Here is a 16,200-nt window from a genome sequence, read left to right as displayed (position 1 = left end):
TTAAAGGGTAAACGAATTGTTGCATTTGACGTCTCTGAAGGTCGTCTCAAGGTCGTGCTGAAGACTGGGAGGTGGTGGGTTCGAATCCTGCCACCGGCTGTGCTGCCTGATCCCTCGGTTTTCCGAAGACTTTCCACACGAATGTCGGCACAGTTCCCCTTGAAGTCGGCCCTGGACGCGTACTAACCTTCACTAACACTCCTTCCTGCTGCCTTCTCTCCATCTGTCCACATCCGTACGCTGATTATAGCCACAGTTGATTCGCGGCTCTAACACTAAACTAAAAAAAAAAAAGGTAAAAGTTGCGTCCATATGAATCTGTTGCCCAAGTGTAACAGCAAGGACGGTAAGCGTTAGCGTAGGCAATTGGATCCGCGAGAAGGTTGCTGCGGTGTCATCACGGCAGGCCGCTTAACCAATGAAGCTTGGGAGAGGTCATGTGCCCCTGATAGCCAATCGGGATTTTCGAGACTCTTACTTCTCAGACGTCACTGCTACACTCTTAAAAATGAACTTCACCACATAGCACGCTCCTAGCCAACCACCATCTCGAATGACAACGTTCTCGCCCCTGATTTGTTGAAAACGGGAGGAGGAGCCTATTTTGTGCCGTGCATAATGGAACAAAATAGGCTCCTCCTACCGTTTTCAACAAAACTAGGGCGAGAACGTTGTCATTCGGGGTGATGGTTGGCTAGGAGCGTGCTATGTTGTGAAGTTCATTTTTAAGAGTGTAAGCGTGGCGGCGCGCTCGACCTTCTTCGCCGCGGGGGCATATAGGGGACGTGCGCTTCTCCAGGTGGCGCTTCGAACAGTGTGGCGACAGCGCCAAAGTGGTAAAATTTGAACTCCCCGTTCGCTCCCTGCATCGCCTTCTCGTCACTACCAACTTCACCGCCATTCGGAAAAAAAGAAAAAGAAAAACTAGATAGGGGAAGCAAACGAAATGTGGACGATTCTTGCAAACGAAACACAGCCGTTGCCCGTTCGTGAGCGTTCGTTTGCGGAAGCTACACGTCCGTATAGCGTCTTCTATCTCCGCTCCAAAACTTTACTGCACGGTCCCTGTAGAGTCGCGACGTCGTCGTCTTCAGCGAGTCGCCTCACACGATTTCGAAGCTAATGAAGTAACGAACCTTTCAAGCTTCGAGTTCGCAAAAGTTTGCGAAATTCGAACTTTTCTTCAGAAAAGGTTTGCAGAAGTTCGACTTCGACTGCGCATGCGCGCCGATCTCTTTACAGGAACCGAAGGCATATGTTTTTGACTCGGAAAAGCCGCCAAGTACTTGCGTTATGTTTAGATAAAGGGTTCTATATTTTTCTGCGTGCTATACTCGTAGTACATTTTGCGCTAGCAAGGTAGATTGGAAACCTGAAAAGGAAAAAAATATATATATATAATGCGAGTCACCTGCAGTCGCGACTGAGAGACGCCGCCACACAAGCAACCGTGTTATCCTGTGCCTCGTTTGTCTTCGTAACATACGGTTTCAAACTATTCCGGAGCAGGCGCAGACAGACGACATAAGGGGTAGGTTGGATAGATGCGAATGCATTATTACAATCTCCATTGCACATCCTGTGGTGGCGGTTATAAGAACTGTTATTTTCAGCGAACTTTCCGTAGTTGCCAGTGAGCGCATGCGTGGCGTCTTTCTTTCTCGGTCCCTCTCCGTGCTGCACTCGTTTCATCGTGAACTTGTACCGACTACCCCGAACTACAGTGAACCCTCGTTAATATGACCCCCGTTAATCTGACATATTCGCTTTATGACCCTTTTTCTCGGGAACCGTTCCGCCCGGCATGTAAATCCCTCTTGTTAATATGACAATCCGTTTATCGGACAATGACCAAGATTTTTGTCACAAGTATAGGGTCAAACACAGGCATTATATTCCCGCTATTATGACCACGTCACATGACCCTCAGAGTAGCCCCCGGGAGAGGCTATCTCGTACCTCGCTCAGAGGGTGACACGTGTTAAAGTAGGGCGTCACAGGTTGCCTTGTTATTTTTTGAGCAGATAAAGGTCGTTAACGTGTCCGCAATTGATGGTGCTATTGTCCATTTAGGCAAATTATTGACGCAAAATTGTTTGACGTAGTCACTGTTAACAGATTTTTCGGAAAATAAATCATAATTACGTCAGCTTTCGTTGTGCGTAGCTGCGTGTCCGGTCCGCGTAGGGTCCGTTTCTCGTTAATACGACAATTCGCTTTATGACCAAAATCCGCGGGAACGGCAGTGGTCATATTAACGAGGGTGCACTTAATGTTTTGACATGTTTGACAAACAGACATTTCAGTTTTAAGAACTATGCCAGTCGCATCGTTTTTAACTTTTCATCAGAAAGGTCAAGTCTGCGAACCTTTGCGAACCTCGGCGATTTCTGGCTTGAAATTCGGAAGTTTGTCGAACCTCGCGAACGAGCGGGTTTCGACTGCGAGCTTAAGGTTCGCGAAAAGTTCGCTATATCACTATTTCTAACGCACGCTTTCTGTGACTACCCACGCGGATCGTCTCCGTAGCTGCGGCTGCCGAAAGCACGGTAGTGATTGGCGGATGCTTAGCTACGTCACGTCGTTTAAAGCAGGATAGACTTTGTTTTCTATAGATGGGCGTTGGCTGGACACAAACTATCGTACGTGTAACGTGCTTTTGTACACACTGCTTTGGCGCGCGGCACAATGCTTACACGATGAGCTTTAACACCAATACCAAAAAGGCAAGCGTTGTGGCGCGCGAACTAGGCCGCTAGGCCAAATAGAATGCCGGAATACTCGTTCATGTTCCCAGGCAACTTGAGGCTTGTGAATTGTATTTTTGTCCCTTTGTATGTTCCAGCCTCAGAACAATTATTTTCCATCGTAAATACTTATTTTTATTTTTAAGCGAAGGAAAAGTCCCGTGTCTTACCGACAGTCTTTCGAGGTACTTTGTGATAATCCCTTTAATTAATCTATTAAATTTTAATGTAATATAATATATATATATATATATATATATATAAAAGTGAAATAATAAGACTTGGACTGCAGATTACAGGAACGTTAACAAAAACTAATTTATTTAATGGGCAATTTAACACACAGATTAAAAAAAAAAAGAATGGTCGACGTTTCGACAGTGCACTGTCTTCGTCTGGACAAGAAATTTTTTTTTTACTTTTTCTTTTTGTCCTGACGAAGACAGTGCCACTGTCGAAACGTCGACCATTCTTTTTTTTTAAATCTGCGTGTTAAATTGCCCATTAAATAAATTAGTTTTTGTTAACGTTCCTGTAATCTGCAGTCCAAGTCTTATTATTTCACTTTTATATATATATATATATATATATATATTATAAATTATGTGTTGTTATACATATGATTATTGCTTTGTTGGTTATAATTACGCATTGTTGTAAATTTCGAAATCGTAACACAAAGATACGCCTATAACGTGCACATCCTTTCATACCTGTGCCATCGGAGTGCCTTGTAGGGCCGTTTTATCTGCACCTATTATTGGACGTCGCTTTGCAATCGATCGCCGTCTCCAATCAAATTTTATACTTCTGGCGTTTCGGTCATGTTTTTCCTTTACGCAGGCATCAGCTTCAAACATCTCGTTATGCACTCTCAATTAGAACTCCTCTGTTCCATTCGTTTCAATTTGTGTGGAGAAAAGATGCGATTTTACGCAGCAATTAGGGACTGCTGCTGGGCTTTATATAGCTTCGCTCACCCCACCTTTAGTGCACCACGTAACGAATATAACCTTCACCTTAAAGCGACTCTTAAAAACGAAATTCGAAGCTTCCAACAAAATAAAGATTGACCGAACGAAAACGTACATTTTGTTTCGGACGAACGACTTTAAGGAGGGTCTTAATTGTCTCCGATGAACCGTGCCTGTTCCGACAGCCTGTCCACTTCGGATGTTTTTTCTTTTTTCTGTTTTTTTTTACTGATTTTAAGGGCCTTCCTGGTTTTTACCTTTCTTTTCCACCCTAAGTTCATCACCAGTGTCTCCAGTATAAGAACACACACACACACACAAAAAAAAGGAAGGAAACGACAAAATCTCGACAGTGATCCTCTCGAAGTAATTACCTCGAACATATTACAGCAGTCGCAAATTAGTCTTTCTTCTTCGCAATCAAAGTAACAAGTTTCGAGAATGGGCATCGATGTTCGCTAATTATTATTGATACCGCCTTTTTTTTTTCTCTCTCTCTATCTCTCTCTTTCTTTTCGTCCTCGTTGTAGTTCTCTGCTACCATCATTTTTATCTGGCGCGTTACGTGTTTTAATTGATGGAAGCTTCGAAGGACCGCATTTTTCTTTTTGCACTTCATTAAGAGTATCGTTGGGAACTCTCTTTCGATGCTGGGGGGGACATTTTGATACCCAATTATTTCACTTATTTGTACGAAGCCTTCACGAAGAGTGGACGTTGCGCTATATAGCGCACATTGTTGCCCGTGAAAGGAGCTTCGTACACAACGTGAAGCTGCGTGGGCAGTATTATCTTTTGTGACGTTACTATAACGAAAATGATGTGCACGTGAAGAGCGTGGACATAAAGGCGGTGGGCTTTCCCGCATTGATGCCGCGCAATGCAGCGAAAGCACGCTTTACAGGAACAACTCACGTACTGATAAGTGCTTCAGGACTTTGACAAACACCTGCGAGATATTTACTTCACCGGGGGAAGTAATCCCAGCAGTTGAATTAATTTGCGATGTGATGCACACCGAAATAAAGCCACGTAATTTAGCCGCCAGTATTATTTTGCGGTGACCACTCCAAAATTCAGTTGTCACCATCATCAGAGAGGAAAATCACAGAAGTGTCGGTCCACAAGGGGGAAATCGCAAACAAAAAGAAAAACACTGGAGACTTCCTAAAATTTAATAAGGTAAGGTAATATATACGTATTGCCGTGTTGAGTACTTCTTGTGCCTGAAGAAGCGCAGACTCTGCGCGAAAGCTTGTACCTTATTAAATTTTAGGAAGTCTCTAGTGTTTTTCTTTTTGTTTGTGATTTTATCACCATCATCAAAATTATTGTTGTTGTTGTTGTTGTTGGATATCAGCTCCATGACCAAGCGGTGATACGACGCCAGGACCATGACTGTAGCGTGAAAAGCCTTCTTCAGCCAGAAACAAAAAACCTAAACAATCCAAAACATCTGAGTGTCTACATAAGTACAACGGTTATAGTCACGGTAGCTTCCCGGTACTTACGTGGAATAAATATTTTCTGTTGTCACGGGACGAGCGGCATTGTTCACGTCAAAATACTCGCCGAAAAGTACGGGGCCCACGCGCTCGCATTAAGTCTTTTTTTTTTTTTTTTTTCTACGGGCAGTTCATTTTCGCGCGACTATCACTGCCAATGGTTTCACGTGCGCTTCCGGAGTCATTCCCTCTGCGCTACGTTATCTGAGCATTGGTTCCACATAGCGAGAACAACCGTACTCTCTTCTTCTAAAACCGGTCATGGCGCATCCCCTATGGAATTGAAACAGCCACTGCTCGTTATTTCTGACACTAAGATTTTGCTCCGTCCGCGGCTTCTCACTAATGAGACCATCTCAGGCTCGAGTCACGTGGTGTAGCATGTGGCGTGAGCGTCACGGTTGTTCCTCATTCTAATTAGTCGGACCCCTTTTCTTCCTTTCCCTCTATTTTTTTCTCTCTCTCTCTCTTGCTACTGGTGTCCCTGATGCATGGATTTTGTATAATGGAGAACTGAGATCGTGGTGATCGGATATTCAATGAAGCGACGGCTGAAACGGCATTGGAATACTCCGTAAGCGCACATGTCAGGAATGTTCGACAGTCGAAGCCGAACATTTTCCTGCGAACATTACTACGGACAGAAAACATTGGGGGGTGTGGCATTGCATTTATTCGTGCGCGACCTTGAACTTGCTTTCTACTTTTTCACGCAAGTTTTATTGAGCACCTACATAGTTAAGGGGGTTGTGATACTTTGATATTGCTGGGTAATTATGTCGGCTACTGCGCGTCAGAAGAATGATTTTAAATATTTAGTTCACATTTATGTGGCGCAGCTATACAATTACAGACCCTCCCATCCTGAACGGCGATGACGTCAGAGAAGTTATGCGTCCGCTCCTATTGACAGGGTGCTTCTCGCGGAATAAACCAAGATTTTCCCAACTTCTTGGTTCACTTTTCCTTCGAAAACTGCGCTGCATATCTGCGGTATTGCCTGCGTCGACGTAATATTGTCTTAATAATGAGAAACAGCCCTAAGGAGCTTCCATAATTTAGTAATATAAGTGGGTCGGTGTTTAAATTAGAAAGTTGTGCAGTAGAGCCCTGAGGGCTTTAACCCACAAACATGGAAACCGCAGCTGTTAACCACCGTGGCAAATCTCATGATCATAGTTATGTCGCAAGCAGCCTCTGAATTGTCATTACTATTGGCGTTCATTAATGCACCGTGCACAAAACCTTTAAACGAGTTGTGACGATTCGATATGTATGGTTCTGCACAGCATACACGCATTGACAATTTGCTCGATACGTTGGGGAGCAGTACTAATTGTACGCGCCCAAAACGTATCGAGGAAGGCATTATGTTCATACGCGAGTCGAACTTGGCGAGGTATACACCTTTCAACACACGTACACGTCAAGCTCTGACGTCAGAGGAACGAAAGCTGCGGCCATTGGTAGTCGTAAGCACGTGACCTCTCCCGCGCTACATCATGGGCGGAGACTGTAATGTCGGAGCCCGACGAATTTTGGTATTCGCGGTGCCAATTTTCAACGGCATGTAGGTTTACATCGCTTCCAATAATTGTCTCTGGCGTGTCTTTGAAGGTAAAGTGCCTCAATCATTTTAAACTCATTACCAATGGGGACACCGATCCTGACGAAATGACTTTTGCGAAAATGGAGTTTCACCAGTACAACTCCGTTTTAATATGCTCCCCCTAAAGGTTCCCGTTGCCGCCATATAGAGGCAACAGCTGGCGAAGCAGATTTCATTCGCGCGGGGGGTCTCCGAGTATTGATTGTGTGGTGAGAATTGGGAATAACCTCAGAGCTTTCCGTCGCTGGTAATGGTGAAACGATTAGGTCCTGACCCAGGAAATAACGTCGCCGTTTTTTATTTATTTATTTATTCCTTTAGCACATTTCTGAAACAGCTCGCGCGGATAAGGTCTTTCAGAAATTCATCGTCTCCGTAATTGTATCTGGCCATATGACGGCGGGGAAAATTACCTCATTCGCGGCATAAAATAGTACGTGCCGCACCTTTCGGCAACAGCGTTCGGCATACCTCGCGGTCCGTTATCAAGTTATGGGGTGCGATACTTTGCGAAGTCGAGGTTTACTTTCGGGACCGCATGTGGGGAATACAGTCATTCGAATGCACTGTACAGATTGGTTTTTCTGCTTATTGTTTTTATTTTGTCGGCGTTCCAATACGATAATGAAAACCCCGCGTGGTAAAAGGCACAGCTAACATTCTACGGACAACTTGTGGGAACATATTTACTATGCACAGTGTATATGAAGGATTGTCCTATTAGTTAATTGTTAAGTTAAAGGAGCAATGAGGTGACACTTAACGTCGCTCGGAATCCTGCCTCGTGTTCCAAGCTGTCCACCAGGGGTCACCGTGCAAAATATTTTCGCTCTGCGGTGCGTTATAGCTGTGCAAAAGAATTTATAAAAAAAACGGTTGGAGAAAGCAACCGCTGACGGCCGGCACGATCCTCGTGTGACGGGGAGAATGCCCCCGTGCTTCTTTTTTTTTTTTTTTTGCTTCTTTTTTTCTTCTCAACTCACGCGCCTCGGCGCAGCATGATCTTTGATATCCTTGCGCCAGTAAAGTCAAATCAAATCAAATCAAATCAAATCAAACTCACGCGCCGCTTATACATGCTTGAGCTGAGTCACCGTACGTCACTGGTCACGTGACGGGCGTAGCATACGTCACGACGTCCTCTCGTCCTGCGACGCGCTATTTTCACGAGATTTTTTCGAAAATGTGCGTAACAAAGCCCTCGCGCTAGCTTTGTTGGTCACTTGCGCTCACCGTTCTTTCGCAGGAACTCGTTTTATTCGTTGGAGAACACTCTGCACCGAAAAAAAAAAAAGAAAACTAAAAAAATTTAGGGGGTCACCTTAAGTGCTCCTTAACTTTTTTTTTGTTCCGTGTTAACACTGCGAAGCAACTGTGGCTATGAGCGGCGTACAGACGTGGACAGATGGAGAGAGGACAGCAGGAAGGGAGTGGGGGACAGAGAGGTGTGTTACACAACTGCGTGACAGCCTATATACAACGGTTAACAATAGTTATCCAGCATTATTTCACGGGTGCCGACGCCAGGAGAATGCACGGCAAAGAGAGTGACGCACGACGCATGCAAACGGATGGGATTGTCTGGTGCGGAGTCGTGTCCTCCTCACTGTCTGTCCGTCTAGGAGTCGACTCCTAGACCAGGACAGTCCCCACCTTATCCTTGGGTACCTCGACCATTATATATATACGTCGCGTGCAACTAAATGTTGAATACATCGCCTTCGACTGAATGTACCTCTCGGTGGCGTTTTTCTCTACAAGGTTGGGATAAAAAGATAAAAACACTGAAACTTCTGTTTATTAGCGTACAAACATTCATATAGTGGACCGCGTTTCACGAGGTACACAAATTATGAGGAAGCGGGATATTCACGTGAATAATTACGGGAGAGGAGGCACAAAAAAGAAAAACGCGAAGCGTGGCATGCCTGATGGAATCATATAGAAAAGGAATGAACACCTTCGCTGCACCCAATTCACGTCACGTCGTGCTGCCGTGGACCTACAGACCTTCATCCATTCGACTTGAGGGAGCTGCTGGGGGACTGGGGTGGTAGAGCCAAGACGAAAAGCGATCGTAGCCCAGGCGAAATTCATTACGGACATCGCGTTCATCGCTATCTTTCCCCCTCTCCACGCGGACATACTTATTTACTTTCACAGAGGAAGGAGTGACTAGGCGTAGCCGACCTCTAGTGTGGTTGAAATGCAATATCTCCAGTGTTTTTCTTTCTATACCTCGCATTCCGTCTTCCCAGTTGTGCTTGGGATTTGCAAAGTTCATTGCGACAACGTGCCTAATAGCGAATTCCGGTGGTCATTTCGTAGCAAAACGGCCGAGCGCTCGGAAATTGCTAGGTCGGCGACCGAGCTGGACCACGTGACCGTTGCCACCCGAACATGATTGCTGGGAATCTAGCGGTTTTAGGTACTTGGATCACGCTAGGGGCGTCGCGGTCGCAAGTCTTCGAGTTCTGTCGTCTGCTAAACCACGTGATTTCAACATGCGGGCCAATGAGGGCACTCGCCACAGTTGCAGTGCGGATGTGACGACACCGGATACAGTTGAGCAATCTGCTGCTCGATCGTTTTGAGATCGGGCAAAAAAAGTGCTAGCTAGCAAATTCCGAGCGCTCGGAAAGCGCTACGCGAACATGCGAGATTTGCTTCATTTTGACAAAGCGAACATGACTGCTCGAGATCTGGCAAAAAAAGTTGCTCTGAAATGACCACCCGAATTCGCCATAAGCAACCTGTACCACGCCGAGAAGGTTGACGTTCTGACCCGTTCGAAACTCACAACTTCTTCATTTAAGTATCCGTGCAGCTGCTGTACGATATTCGATTCAAATTTTCTTTCTTCTTCGTTCTTGCACGATCTCCGTTCGACCTATCTCCTAAGATGGTTATTAATCGAATGCTTCTTTGGTACAACCCTCCTAGTGTATGTATTATACTGATGGGATGAAAGCCAAAAAGGGAAACATAGGAGAGGCCCGATTTCCATGAGCATGTAAAGGCTCGTCCGGGCAGTGAAGCGCAAAGTCTTTCGAGATTAGTTGGCTCCGTCGTAATTAACGGACGGAAATTGGATCCGCTCAGTGATGGAGAAGAACCACTCTAGCATTCGCATGACGCCATAATGCGAAAACGTGATACGCCTAACAAGTCCTCTATGAGCGCGTAATGATTATTTGCGAACAAAATGCAAACATGAACTGTACCGTTGCGCGCGGGTAAAGGCATATACGGCGCAGAGGTCGCCGCTTCGGGAGCCAGGAGTGTTCTGGTTGGATAGCGGTTATATAGCAAGAATGCGAAACATTGGAACATGCACGTTCGACATTAACCGTGTATTCGCAGGAGTGACATCCTCGCGGAATATCCTGGTGCGCGGATAACTGCTCACGGGGCGGAAGTTTCACCGCGTGTTATGTTGAACATTCGCACGGTAGCGGAATAATCGGGAGAGACGTACTGCGCACTTCGCAGACGACAGCGTCTGCGCAGTTTTCTTGTCGTCTGCAACAGAATAGGGAGTTTGTTGTAAGCGCAAAAACGTAAACGCTATATCGAAGGCAAAGGGCCTGTCCGCACAGTGCTTACACAATAGCGTTTCCGTGATGTGAGGCTGTTGGCTTTCGTCCGTCGCTTGCAGCGCCGTTGCGACTGGAAATGAAGACTAAAAAAAAGAATATTAAATCAAAAACACGGAGGAATCACTTCTTCTAACCATGCTTCGTTGGTCATACTATATAAAAAAAAAACATGCTATCGCAAGACAACTCATTGCTTTCTTGTGAATTACTTTGCGACGTTTACCAGACGACGGAATGCTCACGCAGCTTCTCGTCGGCCGTGAGAGCAACGCAGAGCCGCAAAACCAGCTCTGCATGGCTTCGCAATTTCCAGTAAATAGAAAGCTCGCGCAAAACGCAAAAGCTGAGTTTGCGTTCTGGGCATCCTGAGCAAAGCTGCGATAACGCTATTTCTCGCGCACGCAAAGCTCCTGAGCCCGCTATTCTAAAACTCCCTAATATCTTTGTGGCCGCGCCGCGGCATATACGATATGCAAGTCGGTCAGCTGTCTGCGCAGCCAGCACCACCTAAAGAGAACGCCTGATCGCTCGAGCGACGTGACGTAACAATTAAAGGTCCGCCAATCACGACGTTACTTTCAGCGGTCGTAGCTATAATCACGACCACGCGTTCAGCTGCCGTGCCGCCATCAGCCGCATGGGCAGCCAGTGGTAGCCACAGAAAGCCTGTGTTTCAAAATCGTTTGCGGCGATTGGCTGACATATTGGCTCGCTTCTGCGATTGGCGGACGTGCGAAGGAGTGAGAGGAGGCATGAAGCAAGACTTCTGTATCTAATTGGCATTGGCGCAGCATTTGCCTCTCTCCCCTACTGCCCGTGGAAAAACCACATTTACCTCTGTCCCAAACAAAGTTCTGCGGTGGACCCATGCCAGTCTACGAATACGTATCTCGTTATTGCTGCCTTGTGAGTCACGTGGTTTCTCCAAATTTTGCCCCTTCCATGCGCAGAAACAAACAGTCCTGGCGTATTCCTCACCTTAACAGTACATCAAAAAGCATTACGTTGAGCGCTGGCGCTTACGTAGCAGCAGAAAGTTATGACGTTTTACACATCTTCCGCTTGAGTATTGTCTTGTCCGCTGGAGTCTTGTAAACAAAAATAGTGTTAAATAAAAGAACCAGAACCAGAGTATCCTAGGAATATCGGTCGTGTAAATACAAGGTAGAGAGACCGTGAAAAAGTCGTCCTCTGGAAGGATGTTTAATGCGTTCCTGAGCTCTTAATACATTCACCCTCGGGGTATGAACCATATATTGGTTACAATAACGAAGTTAATTACTAATAACAACTATCCTACACCGCGGGTTGCTCGTATTCTGCTTCCATGTTATAACACCGCCGCCGACGCGATGTATAGAAACTAGACGTCACGTCAGAAGCAGGTTAGCTTTCTCATTGGCGGACTATCTTGGAAAGGGGCAGATAATGCAAGTGACGTCAGGTGTCGCTATTAAGGGGAAGGGAGGTGCGGCCTCTCGCCACTATTCTTGTCTGTAGACTGCGCCTGTGTGGAATGCAATGTGACAGAAATCGCGTATGTTTCAGATGAAAGTCATTGAGAACCATTCTCCGCAGAGAATTCAAAATTTTCTGGAGAATTTTTGCGTGGCACCTTTGCTATGAAGCGTTAGAGAGAGAGGTGATACCCAGTCGAACGTCACTTTGAAACAGCGGCTCCCAGCGACCTCGCATTTCCGCGCGAACTTCGATCACCTCGCGTGTGTTACGTAATATGCGTTTGAACAAAACAGTGGGCGTTTTCCGGTGGCGCATCGATGGTTTTGTTTGTTCCCTTGGAAACGAGCGAAGCGACACTAATTATTATATTTTCCGTCGTGAATGAAGCTACTGCCACATGGCAGCGTCGACTTTGAAGGCTAAAGGATGCCTGACACTTCTCATCGGATAATCAACTCTGAATTTCATAGGAAAAAATGCCTCGTGTTGAACTTTAAAGGCTCGAGCAGCAAGAGTCGGCTCTGAGGGGGTTTGTGTTTTTCAGCATCCTCTAAGGGTCTCTCCAACTGTTCAAGGGACGAATGCTCGTGTTCAAAAACGAGGAGAACGACACAGAACGTGCGCAAAGAGAGACCCGCATGAAGCAAAGGAAGGCAGTGCAGTTTAGGTATTCACGTGTACAGTGTGTCCGCGCTGGAAGGACCATGTTGTCCTCCGGAACTCCCGCGCAGTGATACCAGCCCAGTGGAGCACTTCCGTGGGATCGTTGCTTTGAAGAAACGTCAACTCGTCAGCATGTCAAAGATGTTTGTTCACCTGCATCACGTACAAGTAATAACATAGAAGAACAAAATAGAAGACAAGCGAGCTGGTGCGTAGACGAAGTGAACAACATTTCCCTGAGTCTGAGGACGGGATGAGGGACAGCGGACAAGAACTTGACACGGAGACTCAGCTCACAAGAGTCTCAGTGTCAAGTTCTTGTCCGCTAATTGTCTTCTTCACTAATAACATAGACGTGCTTAGGAAGGTAGACTTCCTTAGCTTCGGAATTCGTGGGTCTGTAGAGGACACAGAGCATATCATATTGTTCTCTGGGCGATGTCGGCGGCACCTCCCGGCACCTTAGCTCGAATGCGGACCGCCGACCTTTTTGCGCGGCAAAGGTACTGGCCTCCGACCGAACACTTCCATGCCTTGCAGACGTTTTGTGCAGGGTGATGTCGGGGCGTCTAGTTGGGGTTGAAAGTACTTTGACTGGCTTACTATGCTGTGCCTAACCATCTGACATATGTGAGACGCGACCATGTCTGCCGTCTTCTTTTTCGTTTCTCTATTTAGTTTATTATCCGTGTATTCACACGAGCGACATACTCACGGAAGATTCTAGCGGAAGAAAAAGCAAAGACACTGCTTACAGAGACGAAGTTTCGTCCCGTGTTATGTGAGCATTCACACGGTGCAGAATATCGGGCGTGGCGTACTGCGCATTTAAGCAGACGACACTTAACAGACGACGCCGTCAGCGTCTTTTCCTGTCGTCTGCTACGGAATATCTTGTGGTTGTGTAGGAGGATATTCCCCACGGTTAGCAGCGTACATGAAGACACGATGTTGTGCGCTCGCGCTCACCTGACAGCAGAAAGCTATGACGTTTTTCGCATCTTCCGCTTCTGGGGAAATGTCGCTCGTGTGAATACACGGTTAATTATCACTTCACTTACTTTGATCCTTAATTGAACTGTCCCTTGTGAATGTAGATCATGAGATATTAGAAGAGTGATGGTTATTTTATCTTTACCCGTTTCAGGAATGGCCGAGTGAAGCGGGACGACCGATTCTCCTGTGTTTCATATTCCCCACCTGAGCGCTGTTTCCCTTCGGCTTTGTCTCGTTCTACGCCGCCGCGCCTCAGGTAAGGCCCAATTACTCTGCTTTATCGAGTGCCTTCTTCTTGTCAAGGTCGGTTCTATCGCATTCTTTCTGCGGTTACCTCCTCCGCGATGACACCCTTCATGCTCGAACGGGGCCGCTTTTCTGCGAATCTTCCGTCGTAGAACTCGAGCCTGTCTGACGGCGAGCGCTATTAAATTAACAACTGGTGCCCCACGTTGGGCGCCAGTTGTGGAAACCTGTGTTCCCACAACCTCGGGGCGTCAGCCCGTCCGTTCCGTCGCCAAGGTAGACACAGCGAGCGAAAATGCAAACAACAATAACAAACGTTTTTCCACGATGTGTATCTTTATCGTCGCGTTGAGGCTCGAGACAGCCGTTAAAACAAACAATTTCGACCTCTGTGTACTTTTGTGCTACAATACAGAGAAATAATCCCTTGTGGAATGTTCCCTGGACAAGTAAGGTTTCGTGACAGCGTTTGCGAAAAGTATTTTGTATGACATATAACGTGTTTGTACCGCGCAATCATCTTTTGGTTTCTGGTACATATAGGATAAATCCTGTAACACACGCCTCAAAGCTCACGCAGGAAAGTGCACGTCTCAAAGGTCACATTCCATGTTCAGTAAAAAAAACTTAAAAGCCGCTCTGTGTGTCGTACTTTACTGGAATCCCGATCACCGTGCAGAGCAGGCACAAAATAACATGATCGACCGATCGTTCATAATTCAAGTCGGACGCGCTTTTCGAGACTTCGTCATCGGCAACTTCTACTTTCTGTTATAGGAATCACTGATGATGAAAATTCTCTGTAGGACATCCCCACCGCGTCACATATGGCATGACCACAGATGCTTACGTCATTCTAAATCCGCGCACAGTGTGATTCAGCTTTTTCTTTATTTTTTTTATTTATTTTATTTTATTTTATTTTTATTTATTTTTTGCGCGCGCAAACATTTTACAGCACAATTGCAGACTATGGCCCGGTTTCACCAACGTTGGTTAACTTTGTACCGAGATCAAGGGTTGCTAAAACTTGAAGTTAATAACGCTCAATTCTTTTTTACCAACGTTAGCTGGTGATATATACATGTGATATATGTTATATATCACACATATATGTTGCATATAGGTATGCGGTATATATGTTGCATATACAGGGTGTTCAAAATTAAGCTTTCACTAGCACTTTATAAACATGCGAACAAAAGAAAACTGGTGCTACTTTTTCTGTTCCTTGAGTAAGAAACAGGTGCTACATAATTAGCAGCACCTGTTTCTTACACAAGTAGCGTGAAGTTATCATCCGGTTTCCTGTCATCGCTGTGTTTGCGTAGCGCTCGTGAAAGCTTAATTTTGAACATCCTGTATATACGACATCAAACTTGTACGTTCCTTGTGAGATTAGTCCGTAATTTAAAAAAAAGAATTCAAACTGCAATAAGCAGGGTGCACTAATGTTAGAGCCACTGAGCTAATTGATCGCCCAGCCATTTCCATTCATTCTGCCTTCATCACTTCGCGGTCTATTTTACTCCATGCAAATCTACGTCTGGCTGTAGCGGTGCACCGTCTTCCATTATGTGGCGCCTCGGTCTGCCTACCTCTGCGTCTGCCCGATAATACGTTCCGTTTCCTATCGCATTCCCCGCACAACTAACATGCAGCCTTTTCATTCCGACTTAAAATTCGCCAATCGGTGAAGAGTCCGACAGCTTCGAAATCGCCAGTGGAATCTGTACGGCTTCCCACGTTTGTATCGCGGCCACGGATTGCACGCGCGGTCCCAGCGGCGCTCCTTATGCCTTCGTGGATTGGCTGGATTCCGCAGGACAGAGATAAAGGGACGCTCCTCGGGAGTTTACCGGGGAGGACGCGATGCCCCAATGGCGTATACAGCCGTGCCATTTAGATTGTGAGCGAAGATGAAAGCGAGTGAGTGTGATAGGCATCTTGATAGCGGCGGGGAAAATGAGTGGGAGGGGAGGGTTGGGGTTCTCTTCGGATGAGTTCTCGCCGTGGAAAATATGGGAATAGCTGAAGGACGCACGACGACAATCGAATGCAAGGCTCGTCTATTTATATTTTTTTTTTTCGACTTCGCGTTCTCAAACCGTCCATCTTAGGAGCATAATTATACGAAGGAATTTGGGCGAAACTTTGAGAGAAGTAATAGCAAATAATGAATGCTTAAAATTTTTGAGCCTGCCCTTAAACAGATAAAGAAAAATGCCTCGGGGAAATCTGACGAAAACAAACAGACTACTATAAGCTAGTAGGAGTGTACATGCAAAGGAAAAACTGAATGCAGTCTTTGAAATGCATTGTAGTAAAAGTGTCATTCACAATTTTACTAGTGGAAGAGTTACGCCGGCCACCAGTCAAGCCCATCGAACGCGCCCGATC

At 46.0% G+C, this 16,200-nt stretch overlaps 1 protein-coding gene across 3 annotated transcripts in view; it reads left to right on the top strand.

Moving 5' to 3' along the window:
• The window catches only part of LOC135386212 (poly(rC)-binding protein 3-like), a 417,863-nt gene that overhangs the window by 301,608 nt on the left and 100,055 nt on the right, over positions 1–16,200 (top strand). For all 3 annotated transcript variants that reach the window (XM_064616021.1, XM_064616022.1, XM_064616023.1), the window contains one exon: positions 13,706–13,810. The gene's annotated coding sequence lies outside the window, so the exon portion shown is untranslated. The remainder of the gene's footprint in view (positions 1–13,705; positions 13,811–16,200) is intronic.

The sequence above is a fragment of the Ornithodoros turicata genome, chromosome 2, assembly GCF_037126465.1.
Source record: "Ornithodoros turicata isolate Travis chromosome 2, ASM3712646v1, whole genome shotgun sequence".
Lineage (NCBI taxonomy): Eukaryota > Metazoa > Arthropoda > Arachnida > Ixodida > Argasidae > Ornithodoros > Ornithodoros turicata.
Note: the sequence above shows the minus strand (reverse complement) of the source record. Positions and strands in the feature narration are given on the sequence as shown.